The sequence below is a fragment of the Spermophilus citellus genome (genome assembly GCF_964194105.1).
Source record: "Spermophilus citellus genome assembly, chromosome: 8".
In the NCBI taxonomy this organism is placed as follows: Eukaryota; Metazoa; Chordata; class Mammalia; order Rodentia; family Sciuridae; genus Spermophilus; species Spermophilus citellus.
The window spans coordinates 133088947-133115647 of record NC_138189.1 but is presented as its reverse complement, the minus strand read 5'-3'; the positions used below and the strand labels follow the sequence as shown (position 1 = coordinate 133115647).

General features: G+C 35.1%; 1 long non-coding RNA gene across 1 annotated transcript in view; it reads right to left on the bottom strand.

The window, feature by feature from the left end:
* The window catches only part of LOC308654160, a 128437-nt gene extending 103506 nt beyond the window's left edge, over window positions 1-24931 (bottom strand). The window contains exon 1 of the long non-coding RNA XR_014023191.1: window positions 24567-24931. This is a non-coding gene — a long non-coding RNA (uncharacterized lncRNA). The remainder of the gene's footprint in view (window positions 1-24566) is intronic.
* Between the last annotated feature and the right edge of the window lie 1770 nt (window positions 24932-26701).

Below are 26701 nucleotides of genomic sequence, written 5' to 3'. Positions count from 1 at the left end.
TTAAAAATTTTAGGGGTTTCCCTAAAGCTCACAGTACATACTTTTAACTTAGTATATTCTGTTCTGAATGAATATTTTTTACTTCCCATGCAAAAGTATCTAATAGTATATTTCTAATTCCTCTCTTCTATAACTTATATTTTATTGTCTTACATTTTAGTTTTACATATATTGTCAACTCTACAGTACACATTTACTATATTCACTTTACAACTGTCAATTATCTTTTAGAGTGATTAAAATAAGTAAATATAATTCTATATTTACCTTCATTTTAACATTATTGACACTATTTTTTTTAATCTTAATGTCTAGAGGCTGGAGGTGTGGCTCAGTGGTAAAGTGCTTGCCTGGCACATGTGAGGCACTGGGTTCGATCCTCAGTACCACATACAAATAAATAAAAATAAAGATATTCAAAACAAAGATACAATAAAGTTTTTAAAAAATCTAAATGTATACCCGGTATCATCATACTCCTGCATGGAGAGCCTTTCTTTAATATTTCTTGTAAGTCAGCTCAATGGCAATGAAATTCTTTCACTTTTTGTTTGAAATTTTGTGAGACTTTTGTATGAAAAGTCTTTATCTAACCTGCATATTTTTATTGGGCATAAAATCTTCTGGCTGACACAGTTTCTAAAATAGAGGCTTTCTATAATGTTCTCTTGTCTGAAGTCATAAACTGTCTTGTCTTACTCTGGCTACATTCATGATAATTTATTTATCTTTGATTATACATCGTCTCAAAACTCCTGTTTCTGTTTGATTGGAGTATTTATCTTGGTTGCAATTTTCTGTTTGCGATTTTCTTGCATTTATGGCTTGATGCCTTTCATTATTTTTGTAGCATTCTCAGTGTATATCTCTTCAAATATTTCTTTTGCTTCATTCTTCTTTTCTGAGACCCTGATTTTATTTATATATATATATATTAGATCATTTGCTATTGCCTAGCAACTTTTAGATGCTATTTTTTTTTGTTGTTCTTGTTGTTGTTAATAGCATTCTTTTTTTCCCTTTGGATTTAAGTTTGAATCATTTTTCTTAACTTTTCTTCAAGTTCGCTCACTCTTTCATTAATGGAATCAAGTCAACTGATGAATCTCTCAACAGAATTCTTCATCTCTAATGTTCACTTTTTATCATTTCTATTCATATTGGACGCTTTTTTTACTCTTGAGGTTTTCAATTCTATATGCATGATTGTCCACCTTTTCCAGTAGATCATTTTAACCAAATTTTCATAATTATTTAAAGTTCTCATCTTATTATTCTACCACCTCGGTCATCTTTGCATCCAGATTTCTTGATCCCCTTGTCTCTTGGAATCAAGAAATGGGTTTTATTTCTTGTTTTTTTAAAAATTTTTTAAATTATTTTTAAAGAACCTCAATCATTAGATGTAAGATAGAAGAGACGGAGGTAATCAGTATTTATGCCCCTCTTCTGTTAAGTTTTTTGAGTGAGAGATTGAGTTCATTTAGACAAAAAAACAAGCTATGTCTTGATTAACTTCAATGTACCAAAGGCTTCAGATTCCTCTAGGGATGGACTGCCATTGCCTGATGCTTAGGCTCAGAGTTGGGGTGCCAGGTGATCTTTCTGTGTTCATGCTTCACCCTCAGCTTTCTGTCATTGCATATGCCTAGACCACAGAGGTGGTGTCCCTCCATGCTCTTGCTGGCACCCACAGCTGAGATTGCCGTTGCTTAACCCTCAATGATAGACTTGGTGAGGATGGGCCCCTCCTTCTCCCGACTCAGCTTCAGTCTCAGACCTGTCCTGAGCTCCTAAAACTCAAGGTGGGATTTTTCAGCATTTCTACCCTCCTCCCTGTGACTAGCCAAATGTATGATAAATGCATTCATTTGCGCTGGTGTTAGCACTATGTGATATCACTATGTGACCAGTGCTGGGTATCGTTATGAGACCTAAGAGCTCAGGCTGCTTTGCTGTTCTCCCACAGAGATAGAAGTTTTGGTCTTCCGCTCTTTTTATAGCCACAGTGGTTCTTTGTGCCCTATGAGTGTCAGGGGTTGCCTCCCTTCTTAAAGGCTTAAAGATTTTTATTTGCAGGACAGAGAAGACCAGGAAAGAAATGAAAGTGGATCTGAGATTTTCCTTAATGGCCTCAGATTACCTCTTACATGCTGGTGCCACAAGGAAAGGTGGTCTCTGAGGTCTCCCACCCTGTCTTCACAAGCACCCAGTGAAGATTAATAGAAAACCTCCTGCTAGTGAGTTTATTGTAGCCTGAATGCTTGTGTCCTCCTCCCAAATTCATATGTTGAAATCCCAACAACTAAGGTGATGATTTTGGGAGGTGGGACCTTCAGAAGATAGGGACATGGGGACAAAGCTAAATAATAGGACTAGGTCCCTTATAAAAGAGGCCCAACATCAAATTAAAAAGCTTCTTCACAACAAAGGAAATAATTAAGAGCATGAAGAGAGAGCCTAAAGAATGGGAGAAAAATCTTTGCCGCCTGCTCTTCAGATAAGGCATCAATACCCAGAATATGCAAAAAACTTAACACCTAAAAAGAAAAAAAAAACCCAATCAATAAGTGGGCAAAGGAACTAAACAGACACTTATCAAAGAAGAAATATGAATGGTCTACCAATATATGAAAAACTGCTCAACAGTTCTAGCAACTAGAGAAATGAAAATTAAAACTACCCTGAGATTTTATCTCACTCCATTCAGGATGGCAATTATCAAGAAGAGAAGTAACAATGTCGATGAGAATGTGGGGAAAGGGTACACTCATACATTGTTGGTGAGACTGCAAATTGGTGTAACCACTCTGGAAAGCAGTATGGAGATTCCTCAGAAAACTACTGGAACCACCATTGAACCCAGTTATCCCACTCCTTAGTATATATATCCAAAGGATTTAAAAGTAGCATACTATAGTGACACAGCCACATCAATGTTTACAGCAGCACAATCCACAATTATCAAGTTATTGTGCCAACCTAGGAGCCCTTCAATTGATAAATGGATGAAGAAAATGTGGTGTTATATACATAATGGAGTATCACTCAGCCTTAAAGAAGAATGACTTTATGACATTTGCTGGTAAACAGACAGGACTGGAGACTATCATGCTAATTGATACAAGCCAGTCCCCCAAAGCCAAAAGTTGAATGTTTTCTCTGATATATGGAGATCTATGGCAGGGATAAAAAAGAAAAGAATAGAAGAAAGATCAGCAGAGTAGGCAAAGGGGAATCAAGGGAAGGGAAGGAGGATGGGAAGGTGAAAGGCAGCAGAGTGAATTTGGTATAACATCCCTATATACATGTCTGAATATACTACATTGAACCTCAGCATCATGTGCTTCACAAGACACTGATTAAAAAAAAACAACAACTATAAGTAACAAGCAGAAAGATCAGTAGAGTAGGGGGAAAGGAACAGAGGAGGAAGCAGGAGAGGGGAAGGAGACGTAGTGGGGACTGAATCAGAACAAATTATATTCCAGGCTTTTATAATTATGCCAGAATGAATTCCATTGTCATGTATAACATAGGGGACCAAGTTAAAACAGAGGCCTGAGAAAGCTCATTCTCCCCTCCACCAGGTAAGGATGCAGCAGGAAGGTGCCCTGATGAGGAACAGAGACCTCACCAGACATCGAATGTGCTGGTGCCTTGACCTCGGATTCCAGATTCCAGAGCTGCGAGCAAAAGATTTCTGTTGTTCATAAGCCATCTAGTTTATGGTACCTGGTTGTAGCAGCATGAATGGACTAAGACAGAGTGAGAACTTATTTATTTCGGACCAACGTGATGGCCCACCTTGGCCTTGGACAATTGGTTAAAATTTTTGTAGACTTCATCTTACATGTGTGTAGGGCACTTGCCACTTCCCCTCTAATTGAGACAGTTCGTGTTCAAAGGACTTGTCACTTACAAATTTATCTTTCCTTGTGACTTCAATTATCTAATGATCTCAAAAGAACTAAGATTTTGGAGCTTATCTAACTTTTTTTCCTGTTAGGGTGACTGGGAGTATCATACTTTCCAGCTTTCTACAACCTGGGTGTAAGTGAATGCTGCAAACTTTCTTTTATTTTGAATGAACACATGGCACTTGTTTGGTTTCTTTGGCTCCAAAGATCCAGAGGTGACTTTATAATGCATTTAAGAAGTCATTCACATGTTCTGAATCATTACTCAGGAAAACTATTGTCACAGTGTTCAATACAGATCCTCTTAATCCAGGACCTCACTTTCCTAGTGAGAATTATTTTAAAAAGATAGATTTCTTAACCATCAAAACAGTTATCAAGGAAGAATAAAAATTATAAATGTTTCTCAATTTCAATGGAGTTATGTCCTGATAAATCCACAATAAGTTGAAAATACCTTAAGAGGGAAATGCATTAGTGCACCTATCAAACATCCCAGCTTAGCCTAGTCTACCTTTACTCATGCTCAGAACACTTACTGTAGTCAATAGGTGGGAAAAACCATCTAACACAAGGCCTATTTCATAATAAAGGGTTATTCAACCTTACATTCTCATGTAATGTATTCCACACCTATATTTAAAAAGTGCTGGTGGCACAGTTCACTGTAGAGTGTTGGTCATTTACATCCAGTTCACATGGCTGACTGGGAGCTGCAGCTGACAGCACCGTGGGAGAGGGTCATGTCATGGATCTAGCCTTAGGAGAGATCAAAAGTCAAAATTCAAGGTTCTATTTCTATTGAATGCATACCACTGTTACACAATCATAAAGTCAAAAAGATCAACAGTTCAAGACTGTCCATATATTTCCACTAAGGTCTTTAAAACTAATCTTTATATCAGCCAAATTATGTTGTTACATTGCATTCATGTACAAATATTCAACAACAAATCCCAACATTATGTATAATTATAATATAAAATTATGAAAATAAATAAAATAATCTTACAACTCTACAAGGATCTTGTAATGCTCACTAATATTCAAGAGATACAACACAATGTTCAGTAAAATATGAATTTAGCCTACAACCTAAACAGAAATCAGGTCCTTAATATATTTCTGTAAGAATTCCCATTTAAGTTAGTCTCATTAATAAAATAGTCTCATAATATGGGACCTAAGGGTTCACAGTAGCATAACTTCAAATTAGATTTGTTGTTAGTCCTCCTTGAAAGCGGAACAAGAGTAGCTTTTTTTACTCAGAGCTGTGAGTTTTATACTTTTTACATTTAAAAATGGAATACTTTGCCATACCTTTCTATAGGATTCTACAAATACTTAAGTGACAAATATTACCTTGTCACATTGTAGTTTTATTTATTTATTCAAAATATAGTAGTATTTTGTAGTAGTTTTATTTATTTATTTAAAAATAAAACCAAGTACCTACTCCAAGCCATATTATAAAAATATCAAGTTGAGAAGACAGTCCCTATCTCCAAGGAACTGGCAATCTCAGTGAGACATAGATCAAGGTAGTAAACATGATCATTTCTAATACTCAGTAGTAACAATGGAACAATAGAAAAATGGATCAATATGAGAGAGGAAATTTGGAATGACAAATACATAAAAGAATATTTAACTCCAGGAAACCTTAATGCTTTGGTCAGCTCTTTCATCACTGTGACTAAAAAACCTGACAAGAATAATGTAGAGGTGGAAAACTTTATTTTGGCTCATGGTTTCAGGGGTTCAGTCCATAGATGGCCAATTCCATTGTTCGGGGTCCAGGCGAGGCAGAGTATCATGGCAGAAGGGTGCGATGGAGAAAAATAGCTCATGACATGGCAGTCAGGAAGTAGAGAGAGAACTCTCCTCACTAAGAAAAAAATATTAAACCCAAAGGCATGCCCCAGTGACCTACTTCCTACAGCCACACCCTACCTGCTTACCGCCCAGTAAATCTCTATGTGCACTGATTAGGTTTAGGCTCTCATAACCCAATCGTTTCACCTCTCGAAATTCTTGCATTACCACACACATGAGCTTTGAGGGGATCACTCAGATCTAAACCATAACACTTAGCAAGGCAAGCACATCATGTTTTGCAATGTACATTTTATAGTGAACTTTCTGTTGTAATTCAGGAGATGAGACAAGTTTCACCTCATTATTATAGAAGCACATAAAGATTTAAATGCTAAGAATAAGGATTAAAATGGCAAATGTAGCAATCCAAATGACTACAGTCAAAGAACATTAAATTTAGGGATTATCATAAATAAATGAATAATAGTTAAGGAGCAAGGAACAGAAGTCATAGTGAAAAACACAATATAAATGTATCAAACTAAAAATGTTACTCCATTGAGTCACAACTGCAAATGTCACTTACAACCAGGGACAGTAATTGGCAAATGTGCAACAGCAGAAATAATCATCAGGGATTATAAAATGTCATGAAATAAGTTCAAGATTTATTTAGGACACTAAATAAATAAATCCCAAAGTTCTTTGATTTGAAAGGCAGCATAAATCTCAAGAGTGACTAGAATTTCAAAACCTTTAAGAAAACTAGAATTAAAAAATCATCTAACTGAAGCGTATTCTGCTGAGAAGCACCACAAAGAAAATAGAAGATTTGTATTTGTATGAGACAAGCCAAATTAGCTCTGCCAGCCTTCCAATATTCACCAAGTCAGTTCCTGAGGGACTACAAGAAAGCATGGGCTATAGGAACCAGCAAACATAAAATATAAAATTGCAAAATAAAACTGTCCTGAAATGACTTTTAATTTCTCTTTGTTTGCCCTAATTAGAGCAATAAAAACTTCCAGCTCTGCCTTGGCATAGATTCCAGACATATGACATCCTATGGCATTTAGTCATTATCTCTAAGTTAGAAACATCTGGCATTAAAATGATACATTTTTTAAAATGAACTTAAATATATGTACCTTTTTGTTTGTAATTTCCCCTCCAAGACAATATCTGTAATGTAGAGTTTCCAGAAGCAAAAGACTTCCATAAAATGTAGCCAATAGAAGCCAAATAGATGTCTACACTGAATTTCCTATCAGGATTTTGAGGTTTTAAATTCTTTCTGCACAAAAATACATGAGTCTGGGCATCCTCCTGACCGTGACTTTCAGACAAAGTGCTTTCCATCATCATGGATCTTAAGGACGTAGAAGACAGAATCAGCAGCATCTGCCAGGAGTGCATTTGATCATACGGTCTCATCTACAAAGCTAGTGGAGTCAAGTTGAATTGAAAGGCTGGGATGGCAGGCTGACAGTCTGGCTGAGAGCAATGTCATACTCATTCGCTTGCACACTTACTGAACACTTCCACCAGGCACTCTTCTAGGTGTTTATTACATATCATTGAACAAAACCAAGATGCCTAGTTTTGATTATGCCTGCATTCTATCATAAGAATTGTGCCCATATGCTTCAAACACTAAGTGAAAAAGGGTTCCGAAGTGACAATAAGTAATATGTATCAGATGGTTATTATGTGCTCTCTGTTCTTCCTCTTAGAGCCCTGTAGGTATCAGAATAAGGTAATTTCAATTACTATCCCTGATACATGCTGTAGAAGTTTAAACACAAACAGCCTTATAGCAACGTCAGGTTGGACATAAAGTCAGTTACTGAAGTCACCAAACAAGTGACAAAGAACTAGGAAGAGAGAATCTTCAGCTTTTAAAAATAGAATACCCCAGTTTTCCTTTGGCTTGCAAGTGTGTGAATTTCCCTCTGATTCCATTGTAAGGATGAAAAACAACCATATATGGCAACTAGAAATGCAAATCAAGATATTCTTAGGACATTGGAAACATCTTGTCTCACTGAGGGAGAAGAACATGGTGTGTGCATGGCCGAAGGCAGGTGGTTCTGCAATAACAAGATCATATGATATGATAAATACCAAGGTAACCTCATATTACCTCATAGCAACCTCACAGTTACAAGGGTAACCTCCTGAATGAATTGTTCATGTCTTCCAAAATTCAACAAAGAATAATGTCAATTCAATTCAGAAGGCTGCTATGGGCCCTTGAGTCTTTGCCAAGCGTTCCTGCCTATGGCTTTGTGAACTACCTCGGAGTTCTTGGCAGAGAACCTGGCACACACAGCAAAGGAAATCTTGATAAATTCGTTGAACTGATCTGAACCTTCCAATTAAGATTAACACTGTGATTTGGAAAAGTCCAGAAAGAGCGACAGAATGAAAAGACAAACAAAAACTTCTAATTCTTCTCAGATTCTGGGAAAATAAGTATAGACAATTCAGGTTCATATTTTTATGAATTTATTAAATTCATAAATTTGTGCTCAACTAAAGGAAAAGTATATCCTGTATGAAGAGTTTACTTTAAGCCAGACACCTTAGAGAATTAAACCGCTTGGGCTCAAATAAAGTTTTAGACTATAAAATATGATCAACTATTTTCAATTATTGGGTTCTCCTCTAAAACTCAAAAATAAGCTGAAGACATCCCTGAAATGGGGTTAACCCCAAAGAAAGTTTTAAATGCAAAGGAGTTTGGAAAGAGCACTCTGATCTCTTTCATCTAATGGAATAGGTATCCCCAAATTTATGACTACATGGTCTGTATTTAGGGTGGCAGTCAGTCCACGGAAAATCTGCTCTCAATTGCAGCCACTCTCTCCTCTACCTTACTTAGGTTTCAGTTCATAGTCAAGTCATTTTTTTCCTTCTTTCAGCCAAATTTTACATGCTTTGAAGACAGTCCAAGGAATAGACCAATGATAGGTATAATACAGTAGTTTGTTTCCACTGAAATAAAATATATCCATTCCTTCATACTAATCTTAACAAAAAAATTAACAAAAACTATTTGTAAATAGTTTTCAAAAATTATTAGATAGGAATAAATTTAATTAAACTAATTGCTCTATCCACTAATACTAACTCAGCCCACACTAGCACTCCCACCACTTCTCCATATAGAGGCTTATACATAGAAATTGCAAGTGTTAGCTAGCATTAAAGATAATCCAAACTAACACTGCTGAAACACAGACTCCAAAAAAGAAAATAAACATTGATACTCAAATGTGGAAAAGGATGTATTTAATTTTTTCATAAGATTATACAATTTGGTTTTGGATAGTGCTTAATTTCGAGGTTGAAGCCCGCTCTGGAATCCACCAACATATGCGCCATTTTAAAATAAAAAAAAATTTCAACCTGAGTTTTGTTAGATGACTGCCTTGAAGAAGTTGAATTATTGAAAATGGTCTTAACATAGTCTTGCATGAAGTATGCATGTTTTTATAAGTTTACATACATTTATTTATAAGTTAACATTTTAAAAGTTTGTGTGAATGTAGTACATCTGTCTAAATATTTATGAGTGTACTTCACCATTAAGTCAGGAGAAAGTCAGGAATGAAAAGCTGTAAGAAACATTCTAAATCCAGTGAATAGTTTCAAATGTCAAATGAAAAAAAGGAGGAATGAACTCCATACCCTAATTCGTGATTGCACATCAAGGGTCTTTTGATTCAGGTCATCATTTACAATTAAAAGAAACATTCAACATTAATAACCTTATGAATCACACCAAATGTCACAGCCTGTTAGGAAATAGGCCAATATACAGAAAGAAGTGGATCTACAAAGAAAGGGAAGCCTTAATGTGAGCAAATTCTTAGTTTGGTACCTAATTATTTAGGCTTCTTGTGCCTTCTTGTGTAGATTAGAGAGAAAACTCCCTGAGCTTCTCTTTATTAAAAGTTACCTGATTGGAAAGACATCAGAGAGGGAGCAAACAGAGAAGGAAGACTTTTCATGACTGTGTATTCTAAATGAAAAGTGAGGACAGCAAATCTGAATGATTACCTGCTCCCTTCCACAACCATGATGATGGCTTGGAGGCAAGAGCTCTCAGCTCCCAGATGTTCTCTCTCTTGCATTATCTGTGACCTTTTAACTGAAAAAAAAAATATGGTTTCCTAAGAACGGGTGGGTATTCCTTAAGAAACATGATCTCTTGACTTTTTTCCTGCCATTTTCTGTTTTAATGAATGAGAGGCAAAGACCAATACAATGAAACAACACCAAAGTAGAGTTTATATTCTTGGGAGCACAGAAGAAGGCAAAGATGAACAAATCCCAGGGAAGCATTAGACTAGGCTTAATGTGCACTTCCAGTGTCTCTGATTCTTGCTTATACTGTGAAATACACAAATACATCTGGCCAGTGAGATCAGTAACTTCCACATATCTTGAAGTCTATTGTTTTTTTTTTCCTCCTCTTAATTTTTTTCTTTAAAATATAAATAATTGTAGATGGTCACAACATCTTTATTTTATTTATCTATTTTAGTGTAGTGCTGAGGATTGAACCCAGTGCCTCATGCATGCTAGGCAAGTGCTCTACCATTGAACCACACCCTCAGCCTTCTCCTCTCAATCTTAAAGTCATGGGAATATATCTAGTTTTTATTTAATTATGATTCACTTTCAAGTAAATGCCATCCTTAGAAACTTGAACTAATGAGTTTTATCACAATAAAATATTGAATTTTTCTTTTCCTCTCTTCAACACTGAAAAGATGCGAGCATATTAAACAGTTTTTCTTTTCTAATTTAAATTACATTTTTAACTAATTCATGAAAACATAAAATTGTACATATTAATGGAGCAATATATGATATTTTGATTTACATATATGTTGTCTAATGTTTAAATCAGGCTAAACATATCTGTGTCCTATAAATACCACTTGTTTATGATGACAACTTTCAAAATCCTTTTTTCTTTTTGAAATGTATTTTTATAATCTCTAAGAAATTTCCTCTTTTAAAAAATCCATAAATTATAGTTTTATTTTTAAAAATAATGTCCTATAAGCATACCATCTAATGTAGTTATTATCATTGTATATTTCTTCTTTTTATAAATTCGTGTTCTCATACTGTAATAAAGTGCATAAACTATTGTACCCTCTTCTTCTCATAGGAGATTACAGGTTACTGCTACTTATTATATTTATAATTTTTATTAGAAGAATAATATTTTACTAATTAATATAAGCATTTTTTCATTTTGTACATGTATGTTACCATAAAATGTTTAATTTTTTTTTTTTACTTTGTGCATTTTCTGGACACTTTCCAGATCCATCAAGGAAGATTGCAGCAAAAAAGATGTCAAATCTTCTGGATATATCACTCTAGTGCCTCAAACTACAGTGCTTTTCTGTGTTCTCTAGATAATTCATTTCATGGATGGTTGGTAAGAAGTATATACCTTGCTCTAGCTTCTTTCAATATTGTGGGAATGATTACCAAAAAACACTGACATACTTATGAGAAGATTAAGTAACAGGGGCTGGGGTTGTAGCTCAGTGGTAGAACACTTGCCTAGCATGTTTGAGGCACTGGGTTCAGTCCTCAGCACCACATAGGAATAAATAAAATAAAGGTCCATTGACAACTAAAAGAAAAAAAGAAGTGTAAGTAACAGAAAAAGCTAAATGGTGCACATCCCATAAAAGATTGTGTATCGCATGGATTGTGCCCAGGCCTAAAGAAGTCTGAGTGGCACAGTCAGGAAGACCCCGTCACATGCCCTCATGTGACTCCTTGAGGTTGCAGCTGTTCGCTGGTCCTGGCCTCAGAGTGAAAATCCTTGAATGTGCTGACTCTAGGCCGGTTTCCATCAGGGTGTGTTTTCACTCCTTCTTTTGGCGCAGTGAATCCCAGAACTGCCTTCACCGCAGAATTAAGTCTCTCCCAGTTTCCACCTGCCTAAACCACCATCTGCCATGATCTCTCCCTTCTGCAAACAGTTAAGTCATGCTGTCAACACAGGCCAAGACTGGAAGGAAATGTTTCAAATCAATGGAAGTTGGAATTCTTCCCCCTCTTTTCTCTAGCTTTTTTTTCCCCCAGTATTTACCAGAAAGATATTTCTTCATTCCTTTGGGTTCCCACTGAATTGTCAGAAGTCTTTTCTGTCCACCCAGTTCTCCCAACCCACACTTGGTAAATTGTGCATTCTTACACCACAGTAACATGCAATAGATAGCAAATTGCTATATAATTCTCTAAAAGAGATCTACTGGTTTGCACAGCTACCAAAAATGAGTTAAGATTTTGTTTCACCAGATTCTTGGTATCAGTGACTTTACTAAATTTTTCTTTATTTTAGTTTAGCACCAGCAAATATTCTAAGGATGCAAGATGCCCTCAAAATTCCTTTTGAAAATAATACACAGCAGCAATAATAAAACCCATACATCACAGAATGTCAATTATAGGCCTGGCGTTTCATATGCATTATTTCATTTATCCTTAAACAACCCCAAACAATAGGTATTATTCTCTTCGTTGAACAAGGAAGGAGACGAGGAATCCAAAAGCATAACCCGTCCGTATCTGTAGCCTCAGTGGGAACAGTTGGCATGACTCCAACCTTTCTGAACATAGCTACCTCAAAGCCATCTATGCCAAGTAACTCAGAGCTCTAGAGCTATAAATGAGTCCATTCCTCACTCATCACTCCCCTTCAGAGTTGCCACCACCTGCTCATCCTCACATTGTTCAGATGAAATTCCAATGGCCTAAATAATGAGTTAAACTCTAGTTAATTAAACTTAACTACACGATTTTTTCCACAAACTACAAATTTTAATGTCGCTTACTTCTTTCAAAAGCAGCCAGCAAATTAGTTACTTTTGATACTCTTCCAAGACTATGATGTATTCCTTTATTTATTGCCCCAATTAAGAAATGATTAATCCATGTGTTTAGTTCATTAGGCATTTTTGTAAAACCCATGACATGCAAGTTTTAAACCAAATTTCAGACTCTGTAGGGCTCACAAAATTTTATTCGGGAAAAATGTAACTTCCTGGGGTCCAAAATGAAGAGAAAACTGTATGCTATTTAAAGACTTTATGATACAGAATCTCAAATCCTTTAGAAAATCGCATTTTACTTGACATCAGCTTTAATCAATCAGTTGCTTATTTGCCATGTGGAAAGAATATCTCCACGTGTAGATCTCCTAGGCACACCTCATTTTCTAACACTGGCCTGCTTCACTTGGAAGAATAGGAGACTATAGTGGTTGTAGTTTTCAATAGCAAAGGGTTGGAACCGGTAAAGCTTAAATTTTCTCATGAAGATACAAACTGAAATAGATTCTTGCTGACAATCAGAACTTCTAAAACCTAGCTCCACCCACACAAATACAACATAGAAAGATTTAGCTTTACTCAATAAAAAACATATATAGCCTCCATGAAAATGTTTTGAAATCATTTTAATTATTTTAACTATATTCATAATAATAGTTAAATTACACTGGTATCCTAATATCTCTGAAATATTACACTGTGTTTGAAATTTTACCGTATTCACTAAATCCTTGTTAACCTGCAAGTTTTGTTCAAAGGTCTTTAGTTTTTGAAAGTCTTTGTTTTTTCATTTCTAAGTCTTTGGTGTTCCACATTCCAACAGAAATAATCTCTCCTGTCTCTGAATTCACAAAGTATGCCAACATAACACTTTTTATAATGATTTATCACGTTTTTCCTAATGTTACAGTTAACATACTCATCTCTCCTCCTGTGCCAGACTGCACTTGTCTTGGGGCTCATAGCTATACTCACTGGGAGTCTACATAATTCAAATAATATGGCTACGATAATGTCGACTACCAACTGGAAAACCCAAAATTTTTTCAAAAATCATAGAGTTTACACAATATTTCGTCATACTCTTTAGACTTCCACTTTCACTTGGCCTTTTCCTCCCTATGTACTTAAAACTGTTATGATTTAATTAACTTTTTTTTCTTGCAGGTTAAAAACTTTGCACTGAAAGCAATAATAAGGAGCAGACAAATGAACCTCAATTCTGTTTCTTTTTGACATCTGATTTGGTATATTTACACTAAAAAATTAGATTTTATAGAAAAGAGATTGAAAGAGAATAAGAAACAATGAGAGTGAGAGAAAAGGAGAGAGATTGATTCACACTGCCCAGAGTTATTTCCCTGAGGAACACTGGCTTCTTTCCACTGGGTGATCAAATGCAAGGACAAGGGATCCTTTACGTCAGAGATTTAATTGAAATAGCAAGAGCAAAATGGCAATTAAAACCCCAAGGTACAGTCCCTCCCCACTGCCCACAGTTTGTAATTGCTGGGTTTCAAAAGACTCCATGGAGACCAAACTTCTGATGTCATGCCTAGGGTTCCACAGAGACAACTCCTTTGAATTTTCTTTGTTCTGAATAATTGATTAAGATCCTATAAACTTTTATAATCTAAAAAACAATAGTAACATCATTTGATATTCCATTGTTTGAAATGTCTTTCAGGGAAAAAAAATTCCTATTGTTTTCATTTTTTTCAAGATTAAATAAAAAAGTTCAGAACCAAAGCATTACCTTCTTTAATGATGATTTTAAAAATATCAACAAAGATGATTTTTTAAAACTCAAAACTAGCATGGACTGGATGAAACTCTTGATATTTGCTATGCACCAGAAATGATTCTGTTAGAACACTCACTGTGTAAGGATTATTTCCACTGCCAACTCCAACTGCATGTATTCATTCCGTTCTCTCATTTCTCATAGGTTTTCCAAGGGTCATACAGAAAAGAGAATTAAAAGAAAGCAAGGCTTCGTAAAACACATTTTTTAAGACTAGCAACATTTATTGGATTCTTTTCTATTCCTTCAAGCTACGTTAGAACGTCAATGTGTAAATAATGAATTATTAGTTTACAAAAATTAAACAATAAAACAGTTTCATTTGACTACATTTTTTTTAAGGGAAAGTAGGCAGATGTCACTGAAGAGTATATGTTTAAATTAAATCATCCACATCAACCTCTACAATGGAGCAGAAAAGTTAGAGACATGTGTTAGCAAACCAGGAAAAAGCAAGGTGCCCATCTTAAGAATTCTGGGGCTTTATTACTGTCAATTATTAAAAGAATGAAAAAATGCATGAATAAAGCAGTTTCTAAACCCTTGTGTGGATCAATTTTAAATTAGTTCAGGAAAGATCTTGACATTTGATTGATTGAATGATTTTTTTAAAAAGTGAAATCTTTTCAACTTCAAGTGGTGACACCACCCTGATACACATATCTTGAGATACCTTCAATCAAAAGAATTCTCTCCTCTGGAGAGCTGGTTCCTTGGGAGTTAGTGGGGTGAACCTGCCTGTGGCCCATGGTGTTCACATGACTTGTTTTGTGGCCAATCAGAATACTTTATCCCTATCTTAACAACAATGATTTTTTTTTTTTTTTGTAGTGTTGAGGATAGAAACCAGGACCTTTCACATGCTATCAACAACAATGGTTGAATGAATACATTTCTTCCAAAAAGCCAAAGGATTTGATCAGATTTCAATTACATTTGCTGTACAAGAAAGTCTATTCTCCATTTTGATCCAAATTCTAAAGTCTGTACTTTTGGGGCTTCCTCTCCTACCATATTGAGAAGTTGCCTGCCTGAAAATTAAACCAAAAGAAACATGGGGTGATGGAGAGAAAAACAAAGCCGTGGGACCATCCTTTGAAAATCAGAATGTACCTCTACCTGAAAGTAGCTCCATTCCTGGATGGATAACTGCATAGTCAGAAACTTCTCCATATTTTACTGAAGGTAATTTAAGCTCAATTTGGGGCACTTGCCATCATTAGAGTCCTAACTGCTAAAACTGTGATGTTATTTTCTAAGTTCATGAAAGTTACTTTTTACTTTTAGGCAACTACCAGATAATGAAGCAAGACCAAATGAAGGTTTGGAATCACTGAGGATATCTCAGTTTTCTTTTCAACAATACTCAAAGACTAAGAGAAAAATCAATGTTCAATTATACTATCAAAGTAACTCTGGTGTTATACATAAAAATTTAGTTAAATACATGCAAATTCTTTCCATATCATGAAATTTTAGAATTAAAAAAGAACACTTGTCTTTTCTTCTACCCTCATTTTGGAAATAAGAAATCTGAAGTTATCTGACCATGGTAAGTGAATGGTCCAAAATCCATATAGTTAGGTATTGACAACACTCAAATGAAACCAAAGTCTGCATCCAGAATTTACCAGAAATTATAAAGTTTTGCCTATTACGTTATTCATGTGATTCCAAGATGAAGCTACTCAAGAGTTTATTAAGTACCACATTATCATTTTAAAACTAGGAAATTAGCCTTGTAATACACATGAGTGACTCTGCTTATTTATCCACTGAGGTGTCCATTAATTCTTCTGAAATAAGGATAAGCCAAAATTTCTTTAAATAGGCAAAATGAAATGATAAATCACCTAAAATGATCTCTCTGTAATGCTTTTCTTTATAAATAACTATCAGATAGGAAGAGTAAAAATCATTAGATCTTAATGGAAACTAGTAAATTATATTAAATATAAAGACCAAACTATAATCTGAGTAAAATAATGCTGAGAAGATGTTTTTCATTAAAATAAGGATGGCTCATGGTTCTCCCTCTGAGCTGATAGGCTAGATGTAACAACAGCTCAAGACAAAGAGCTTGGACAATTCTAACATTCAAACAGCCTTTCTGACCAAGTTATTAGTCTTGCACACTGGATGGATCAGCAGATTAATTTTTTATCCCTATGCTTATTTCAACTTTTTATAAAAGTAGAGGATGCCCTTTACTGCTTCAATAGGCATAATTACTATAAAATGTTTACTATGCATTTGTGGAGTTTTAAACAAAATCTCTAATCTTCAGCCAAAAAAAATCCAGCTAAACCAAAAGAGAATCAAATATTTTCCTTTGGAATTGTTGCATAATTACATAAAGTAAACTTGTAGCCCTAGAAAGTGAACCAAGAAAGAAATTGGTTATACCCAACTTGGACACAAGAAGATGAGAGGTCAATGAAATAAGCAGAATTTAAAAACCAAATTGAATATTAATTTAAAAGCATCTCTCTCAGCAATGTTTTTGTTTTAAATATTATTTTCAACTATGTATCCAAATTAGTTAATATTATTAATACTTTGTTACAATGTATTTCTACTTCGATCTAAACAAGCTAGTCTTTTTGTTTTGTATTTGCAAAAAGTGAAAACAGTTTCATTATGAAATGTTATAATAAATTCTTAACACATTTCTAGTGGCCAGTCTTTGAAGAAGGAGTAAAATAGTGAACATATTGCTAATAGAAATATAATAAAAAACAGTCACATCAGTTTTTTTTTTTCTATCAGTGAGCTATTTATTCATTTGTAGCTGATAATGGTTAATCAGTTATAAGTGGGACACATTAAGCTCCTTCCAATAGTTTCTCTTTCTTAAGTTCTGGCAAGTACCCTCCTTAATAGACAGACAGACACCAACACTATTCCCAGAAATCTGCGGGTTCTTGGTCCCTGCTCAGCCTCCTCCCTTCTTTCTGTCATGATAATGAATCATCTTGTTGCCCTAGTTCTTATCTGGCCTTCTTTGCCAACTCCCAGGAAGTTTACAAATACTACTCATACCTTCAAAATACAGAGACTTTGCATATACTTAAACCATTAAATGTCTCTTTACAGAATGATAAAATCATTTCATCCAGTGACTGCTCCACTCATCAGCGGGTGGGGGAAAGTTGATAAGTGGCTACTTCACAGTAGTCCATGTAGTTTCTCACTGGTTTTTACCTTTTATCTTCATGTACAAAACTACATGCAGTAATACATTATCTAACTGCTTTTTACATGCAGCCTCTAGGTCCTTGCTTCTAGGAAAATTATCTGGCTCATTCTGCTCTGCAGGATTTTGCTATAGTTCATGAGTCCCTGAAGATCTTGGGGGATATTTAGGGTCAGCTAGACTCTGGGACTAGTTCTTAGACTACACTGCATGAAATAAACATATTCAAAGGGGAGGAGATTTTCAATAAAAGTTTTTAAAGAGAACATACACTTTTTTCTCCTTGGCAAAATGCCAATCTAAATCAGAGAACTAAAAATTTGAGGCTCACTGGGTCCCAAGGACTCCTCTTCGGTGTCAACATACTCATGGTACTGTTTTGCTGCTGTCCCTCTGTCTCTTATTTTTTTTAAGAGTAAGTTTTCCTACACAATGTAGTTTTAAAGTGCAAATAAATACAAGACCTAGTCACTGTTTGGATTCAGTGTTTCCACTTGGATCCGGTGCCTTACAGATTATGACATGCAGCACACAGAAAATGGGATTAGAAAAGGTGCTGTGGCCATAGGGTTGTCCTCGGGCTGTAGAAGGCAGGGAAAACCCTTCATTATTCTTCCCCTCAGTCTGAGGAAGCTCCTGATAGCTATGTGTCACCTCTAATGTCATCGTCTCCCTCTCAGGCTTTGTTTCCCTGTCTCCTTCTTCGCTTCACTGTCTCGCCCCACCCACCCCTCCTCCTCCCTCTCCATGGCTCCCAGGACCAAAGAAAGTCAGAAGAGCCTAAGAATGGATCCACCATTCCCTAATGAATTAAAAACCGTGCCCAGCCCAACACAAGCCAGAAAGACCTTTCAATTCCCAATAGAGTGTTAGAAATTGTTAATAAGGTATACAAAGTTAAAGAATAGGGTTTTATTATTGTTATTCCTATGAAGTCTGTAAACATATTTAATTTTTAAGGATGATTTAATAATTTTACATAAATCAATGTTAATGTTAGTTAATTTTAAAAATATATTAATAAAGTTACACTGATAATAAAAAAAGAAACCACTATTTCTATCCAAAAAATTTAGGGCAGAAGGCTATCAATGTAGCTATGGTACAGCGAATTCCTGAGAGTTCATTTTTTTTTCTGTTACATAGATTTAATAAATGATATTGTTTGAGATCATAATCAAAATCTCCTAAATCAAGAAGTGGTCATTTAGCTTTTATCTAAATATCCATATTACAGCTTCCTTATGATCAAGCTAAATAATACTATTTTCTTTTATAATAATTCTTAACTGCAGTTCTTCTAGATATTCAAACTGTTGATTACTGAGAAAGACAGGAGAATAAGTGCAAAAGCATTTAGAATAATTTTATAAATGAATATGATTACCCATCAGAGACTGATCAGAGATTCTCAGTTTAGCTGTGTAGTGGCCACTTATCCTGCCTTGACAGATCCCCTACCTGAATGTACAAGGTCCCTATTTCCAGTAAACAAAAGATACCATGCCACACAGGCTGGGACTCACGGAAAGGAAGGCTCTTCAGGCAATGGGCCTTGACAACAGTATTCAGCAAGTGATTTTATTCATCAAACATCATTTTAACTTGTTTTCTGAAACTGCTATCTTGAATGCTTGGATTTGGAAGACAGAAAGTATGTGTAAAGCAGTTCTGATAAGAACAAGCTAAGCTGAAAACAAAGAGCTCAGGCAGTACTCATACACACACAAAAAGCACAACAGTTCATTCTGGACATTCTTTTACTTATTTACCACATCAGTGGGCAAAATAGTAAGAAATATATTCAAGTTGTCAATCATATCTTTGAAATGATTGCATTAATCATCTAAGAAATATAGAAACAAAAAATTAAACATTCTGCTTATCAAAATAAACACTGCTTTATAATACTGGGATAAATATTTTACACAATTTAATATTAGCCTTCTCAATTTTATTCCTAAGTTTTTGCTTTGGCAGTGTGGGAGATCAAACCAGGGGCCTCATGCATGCTAAGCAAGTGCTGTACCACTGAGCTATACCCCAATACCTATTTCTAAGGTTTAAGAAAGTAAAATGTATTGAAGTCTATTAATACTAATCTATGATTAATTTAATTTAATTAAATTATGTAAAAGGAGAAAATAGGGGCTCATTTCCTTTCTAAGATATCTGTTTATTATTTTGACCCCCAAGTTGGGAGGGAGATTCTAGGTAATCCTGAAATCTAAAGCAGCATGCATTCATTCATTAGTCACAATTTTGAGGGAAACAGCTTTACAGGCTTTATTCAGATGAAATGTGCACACACACACCAACTCAGCAATCCTTCTGAATATGCATCCTCATAGATCCATAAAGGAATATGTACAGGGATGTTCATGAAATATTGCCTGTGGCCCCAAGTAGAAGAGGAAAACCAGTTTCCATCCCTAGGAAGTGGTGAAAAATCATATGTGCACACAATAAAGTACAAAGTCAGCCCAGAGCTCCAGTCAGATTTACACTGAGCAACCAAGAGAGCTCCCAACCCTGATGCTTCACTTTTTAAAAGTAAGAATTGAAGCGATATGTGTGTGTGTGTGTGTGTGTGTGTGTACACATATATATGGCTATATATATATATATATATGTGTGTATATATATATATACATACATAAATATATATCTCACAATATCATTTATGTAAATTTTAAATTTTATTTATATTTTTAAAGACTAGGGTCAGTAGGAGACAATTTGTTTTATAAGTGTTTCCCTCCCACAGAAAATTTAAACAGAAAAGAAAAAAATGCATTAACAAGCTTTCATGTACTTATCACCATTAACATTTATTTGAAAGTCAAATAATACTACATGTTTTTCAAGACTATAAGTCCATACAGAAAGTACTTAACTTTAGTAAATTTATTATAAATTTAAGTCTATATGCATATTACATGTACACATGATTTTATAAATCGATCACAAGAGTTTAGAGCAGGGCTGAGGGCTGTAGCTCAATGGTAGAGCATGTGCGAGGCCCTGAATTCCATCCCCAGCATCAAAAAAGTAGAACAGATGTCTAAGGGCAAGAGAATGAGAGTGTAGCTTAGTAATCAAGTGGGGGAAATAAGATAAAATAAAGAGAAGTTTGCAAGAGCCAATCTATGACATGGTAGGCTATGAACTAGGGACATGATTGACTCAATTCTGTGTGTTTGACCAAAAAAAGAAGGAATAAGGACTTTGAAGCCGTAGTTATTAATGTTTGAGAAAATGTTAAGGGACATTTCCAGCCATATCTAAAGATAAGATTCATGGGAAGAAAATTATATTAAAAAGACATAGCAAGAAATCATAGATTGGTGGTATCCTTGAACTGTAATATTTAGTTCACTTAGTGAAATTTAAGAATCTTAAAATTTTTATATAGAAAATTTATAGATTTTGCATTTCAAAAATTGATATATGGGTCTCATGACATTTAAACACAGGGGGGAAAAGTAAGTCACAGTGAGGAAAAGCCATCTGAATAGTTCATTACAGAAACAGTGCTCGCATGGCATATTATCACACAACCAAGATTTTCACCAAGATAGCCTGTGCCACCTGGGACAGAGAGTTGCATCAGGGGATAAAAGGAAATTACATCAGGCAACTGTTTTCTCAGTTTGCTCCCTGTGTATAGGGACTGAGCAGCTGAAACACACACACACACAAACACACACACACAGAGACACACACATTCTTTCTTCTTGTTTCCTTTGAATAAATTCTATCTCAAAGACTTAGGTATTTCAGATGAAAATTAATAGGGTATGATCTGAATGAAGACCATGTCATATCCCCAAAATTCATTTTCTATGGACCATAGCTGAATTACACATTATAATAGTTTTCAAATCCTGCAAATTGTGAACTATTTTGTTAAAGACAAAGAATCAAAGCCATACTAAATATAGTTACCCAATCAAATGATAAAATGTAAACAAGAGAATTTCTATTGACTTTTATCATTATAGTACCTTTGAATATACTTTTCTTTAATTTGCAACTTCAATGAAAATAGGTGTGCATTGATTGTATAATTATAGTTATAGAACTCATACACTACACTATGTAGATTACAGAAGCAATTTTTTAAAAGGAATTAACTTGAATATTCATTTCTAATGAAGTTGAATTAAATAATAAATAGTATAGAAATTACTAATTTATTTTTTCAGCAAATATATTAGCATTGTCCCCTTTTAAATTCATTATTTCTTCTCATCTTACCGTTTTCTATAACACTGACTTCATGAGATCATGTTGGATATTTATCAAAACCATGCAAACTTCAATAATTATAAATAAAGCTAATTTTCATAACATAAACAACAACTTATTTGAGAGATAATTCAAGTCCATCAACCATGTGGTCACCACAACATCATTAAAAAATGACTGAACTGAGAATTATATCCCAAATCTATAATAAGAAGTTGTAGAAATCAACCACTATAAAATAGAATTAACCAACAAATCAATCCCCGAAACCCTCACTTTAAGCTAGTGATGGAGGCTAAGAAACATTATAGAACAAAACACCCTGACTAAAAATTCTCCAAGAGACATAAACTGCAAAATGTATACTTTTAGGAAATGAAAGCAAAATTTCGGTGTCCATTGATTGACCCTGCACACATACAGACACAAAAATAGCAACAGTCCATGTAGTTCATCTTATCTCAAACATTTTGTTAGGCTAGAATTATAAATCAAATTATCATATTCATGAGTGGCTCTAAAGCCATATTTTATAGCTTTGCCCTTCTGCAGATGAGACCAGTTAGGTGAATTAAGAATTATTTTTCCTATTGTCTAACATACATTCCCTGTTAGGACATTGTCTACAAATGGCAAGGAAGAAAAATCTAAAGATATAGTACATGTTACCTATTTTTTAAGCCTATAAAAATTACGTACAGACCAACCATATCCCCAGATAGTTAAATGGTCACACCAGAGAGCTTATCTGAAATTTCTACAACAAATGGCCACCTTAAAAGTTTCAAAAAATACTGAGAAATATTGAAAATTTTTGTTGGGTTTTTTTTTTCCTCTTCCTTTTGCAACAGAATGAGGGAATGAAGCATTTTTCTTGGACACTGAGTATAATTATAACTAATCATCTCCTTCTCCTTGGAGCAACATTCGTTGACGTTCCTTCATTTTAGGGTGCCTGGCTGACACAATTCAAATATAATTACTCTTCTTGCATGATAAACTCCAGCACCGTGAGCAAATACAGTATGTCTCATTGTCAAGTATGGCTAGACAGCAGCGGTGTAATATAGACCTTTCAAGCCCTGGTGTAGCCCCCTGCCTTTGAAATCTTTGCGAGATGACAAAACTGACTTTCATTTCCCTTGGACTTTCTCAAGGTATCCTTATTAAGAAAAAAAAAAAAAGCCTAAAACCCATAAATTTAATCTACTGCCTGCCAATCACAATGGTTCTGCTGTCAGACACTCATGATACATAACCACAAAATTTAAATGTTATTGTTTTATACAAGAAGAAAATGTTGCTCATGACTATCCCAAACAGTCATGTGACAATCCACTGCAGTTTCTTTGTTTGCTTCCTCCATCACTGAATAATAGCAAGTGCTGGAAACATGGAACCCATGTTCCAGACGTGGAAGAAGCCACACAATAATAAACTCTATAGTAGACCATTTTTTCCTACCTATCTTATAAGAGACAATTTCATGATGAATGAAAGTTTGTCTCCTAGCATGTATTTCATTTTTTATTAATAGTGAGATTTAATTTATTCTCAAATAATTTCTAATTTTTTAAAAAATTAAATTTATAATTGACTGATCATTGGAATACAACTTTAATCAACATTGGAGAAAGAAATAGTAAAATAATTACAATAACATTATATAATTGTGAATGTTGAGTTCGGGAAAAAAACAAAGGCTTGAAAGTTAAAATTGATAATGTTTATCATGGCCTACCAACCCCCCAAAGCAATATTTTCATTAACATGGTAAACTCCATGGCTTTACCACACATGTTCTAATTAGTGGCTTTAAAAAAAAATTCTTCTATGAATGACCACAAACATAAACATGATGTCACTTTCTGCCTCACTGAATTGTAATGAATTTTTTTTAAAAAAATGTAACTTTGCCTATTATTTTCTGGGACAGTGTTTTTATATTGCATTTTCCAATTCTAGATGTTTGTGTTCTCCTTTCGGTTCTGTTTTCATTAGCATTGAATGGACTTAACGGATGAATAATCTGATTGTGGCCATGGAACTAGATTGTTGCCTGAGCAGGGAACCAAGGGGGCTCAGGGCATCAGCTGGACTCATTTCTTCATGAGATGAAACAATTGAAATTAAGATAAAGCGATATCAAATTGGAAACAAAACCTCGGTTTGCTCTACAGAGATGAGCAGATCCTTCAACAATTTTTTCTTCAAGATAGGCAGAAGTCTACTACACACTTCAATTGGGGAAAGGAGTGTCCCTAGTCACCTAGAAATGACCATGTATCTGTCACTAGCCGAAATGAAAAGAAACAGATGTATGAAATAAAATGCAAACTCTGGCCACTCCTATTTGCAACAGCTAACTGACTTGTGGCAAGAGAATTATCTGCTGCAATAGATAAATAGAGCCAAAACAAAGAAACAATAAAAGCCCAGTAGAGGGAGTAGGGTTTAAGGTGCTCATAATAACTTAAGAAAACTCAAATTAAACTCTGCTGCAGATACGTTCTTCCATGGTATACAGAGAGAATACTCATCTCCTTACATAACAAGCATCTCCTATTAAGTGAAGTCTGAGCAAAACATTCTTTTGTTTTCCATGGAAGGGCACTGCAGTCATGCCAAAACACCTTGGTGGCTTCCTTTTGTTGCAAGAGTCTCACACCAGGGCCTTTTAAAGAGCAGCCCCATTCCCAACTTACCTTCTCCTTGCCCTAGGAAACAGAAGTCCTCCGCTCTGAAAATCATCCACCCCAACTGTCCTGATTTAGGACATTCATCTGAACCACAATATTTATCTCTTGGGTACAAATGCAGTCGTTCAGAAATCAAAACCAAATAAATATACCAACCCAAGATCAAATTACAAAACATACTTGCTTGAACATTGTCCTTAAGAGTTTATAATTTGCTGATCCCTGGAACACAACTTTAACCAACATTGACAAAGGACAAAGGGATAAGAGATTTTCCATGAAGCTGTGATCAAACCCCTTTACTGGTACCTCATTATCACAGAGCACTCTGTCATGTCTCTGCTGCCCCTTAGTAGCTTAGTCCTAAACCCTAATAAGCCCTGACTTCACTGACCTACTATCCATAAAAAGTCTTAAAATCAGCAGTATGAACTAAAGTGAACCAGTTATATAAATGCAGCCCAAGTCCAAAAATAAAATAAAAACAAACAAAACAAGAACAGGTGGCTGAGAGATTTGCATTTGGCTTGCCATCTTGCTTCTACTCAAAGGCTGAGAATTCTTCGCCTTGAGTATTTAAATATGCATCAGCTCAGAAGAAGTTACACAATGTTTCCATCAGCAGAAGATGTGGCACTTAGAGAAAGCATCAGGAAAATAAAAACTACAGACAAAATAGGGTGTATTTGCATATTTCACTTGAAATTAGGCTATGTTGCAGCATATTGGAAACTCATATGCATTGGATGTCAGCTGAGTTACTTTTCTTTCCCCCCAAGGTGACATTGGTGCTTGTCTTACCAAATATGATGCAACTGACAAGTGTTTTCATGTAAGGAAGATATATGCCTCCCATCACCTTGTCAAGCTGAGTGAAGGCAAACTCCAGCACATCCTTTCACAAGTGATTAGGTGGTCGGAGTCATTAAAACTCATAAAGTTAGACTGCAGCAACGTGCCGTGCATACATATGAACTCATCCCAAGCCGTCCCCCTTGAAGCAGGTGATAGCTCTCAACCTTGCCTCGGACAACTCATAAATTCCTGGCTGAGCTCCCTTTCTCTTAGCATACCTTTGAAATGATACTGAACCGTAAATGCTGCTTTGGCCCGTCTCATTGTCTCCTGCTGTCCCAGCCAAACCTCCAACCACTGGCGGTCCCAACATCTGATTTGGGTTCAGTAACACAAAGTAAACAACTAGATTGGCATGGCTTTCTCTTCCACGACACTTTTTCAGATTCATTTCCAAAGGACTTTGAAAACTCTTGTCAATCAGCCTACTTCAAATTTTCCTTAAAAGGCCACGAGAAAGGGAGTGGTGTTATTTATTCCACACAACGAGGGAATGGAAGGGGCTGCCACGAGTCTGAACCACTCTGGCTAATCAGGAGATCAGAACAAAGGTTCAATTCTTGTGTGATATGGCTCTACAGTCTTGCCACATTCAGCACATTGTTTCCTAGAAAATAAATCCCATTTTCTACAAATTTGATTTTTAAAAGACCTGAGGCAATGTGAACTTAAAACCTTTTAAACTGATCATTTCACCCAGAAATTGTGCTTCTAAAAATCTATCCTAAAAAGTTAGTGGCGTACACGTAAAAAAAGAAATGTATGCACAAGATGTTCAATGTATCATTATTTATAATAATTAACAACATCAAATAACCCAGATGTCCAAACAAAGGAGATTCTTAAAATTCTTTGATTAACTATCGTCAATTCCAAAATATGTTTCAGAGGATTTTTTTTTATTGCTAAAAGAAATAATCATGCTAAAATATTTGTGGGAAAAAAAGCAAAATACCACATTTAAGGTCCTCAACTAGGCTAAAAATGTAAATATACAGAGAAAAAACGGACTAGAAAAAATATAACAGAATTTTAATAATATCCCTCTAAGTGTGGGAATTGCAGGTAATTCTAATGTTCTTTTTGTTTTTAATGTGGATGGATTTTTGAAATTTTCCATATTGAGAATCATTTATTTTTATAATAAAAAAGAGAATAAAACATTGAAGTTCCTCAGTGAATATCAAAGAAAGTTATCTACATTCCATAAGTCTCTTGTAAATCATCTCAACATGGACTACTGAATATTAAGTAATCTGAATGCTTCTAATAGGAGTCACAGCAAC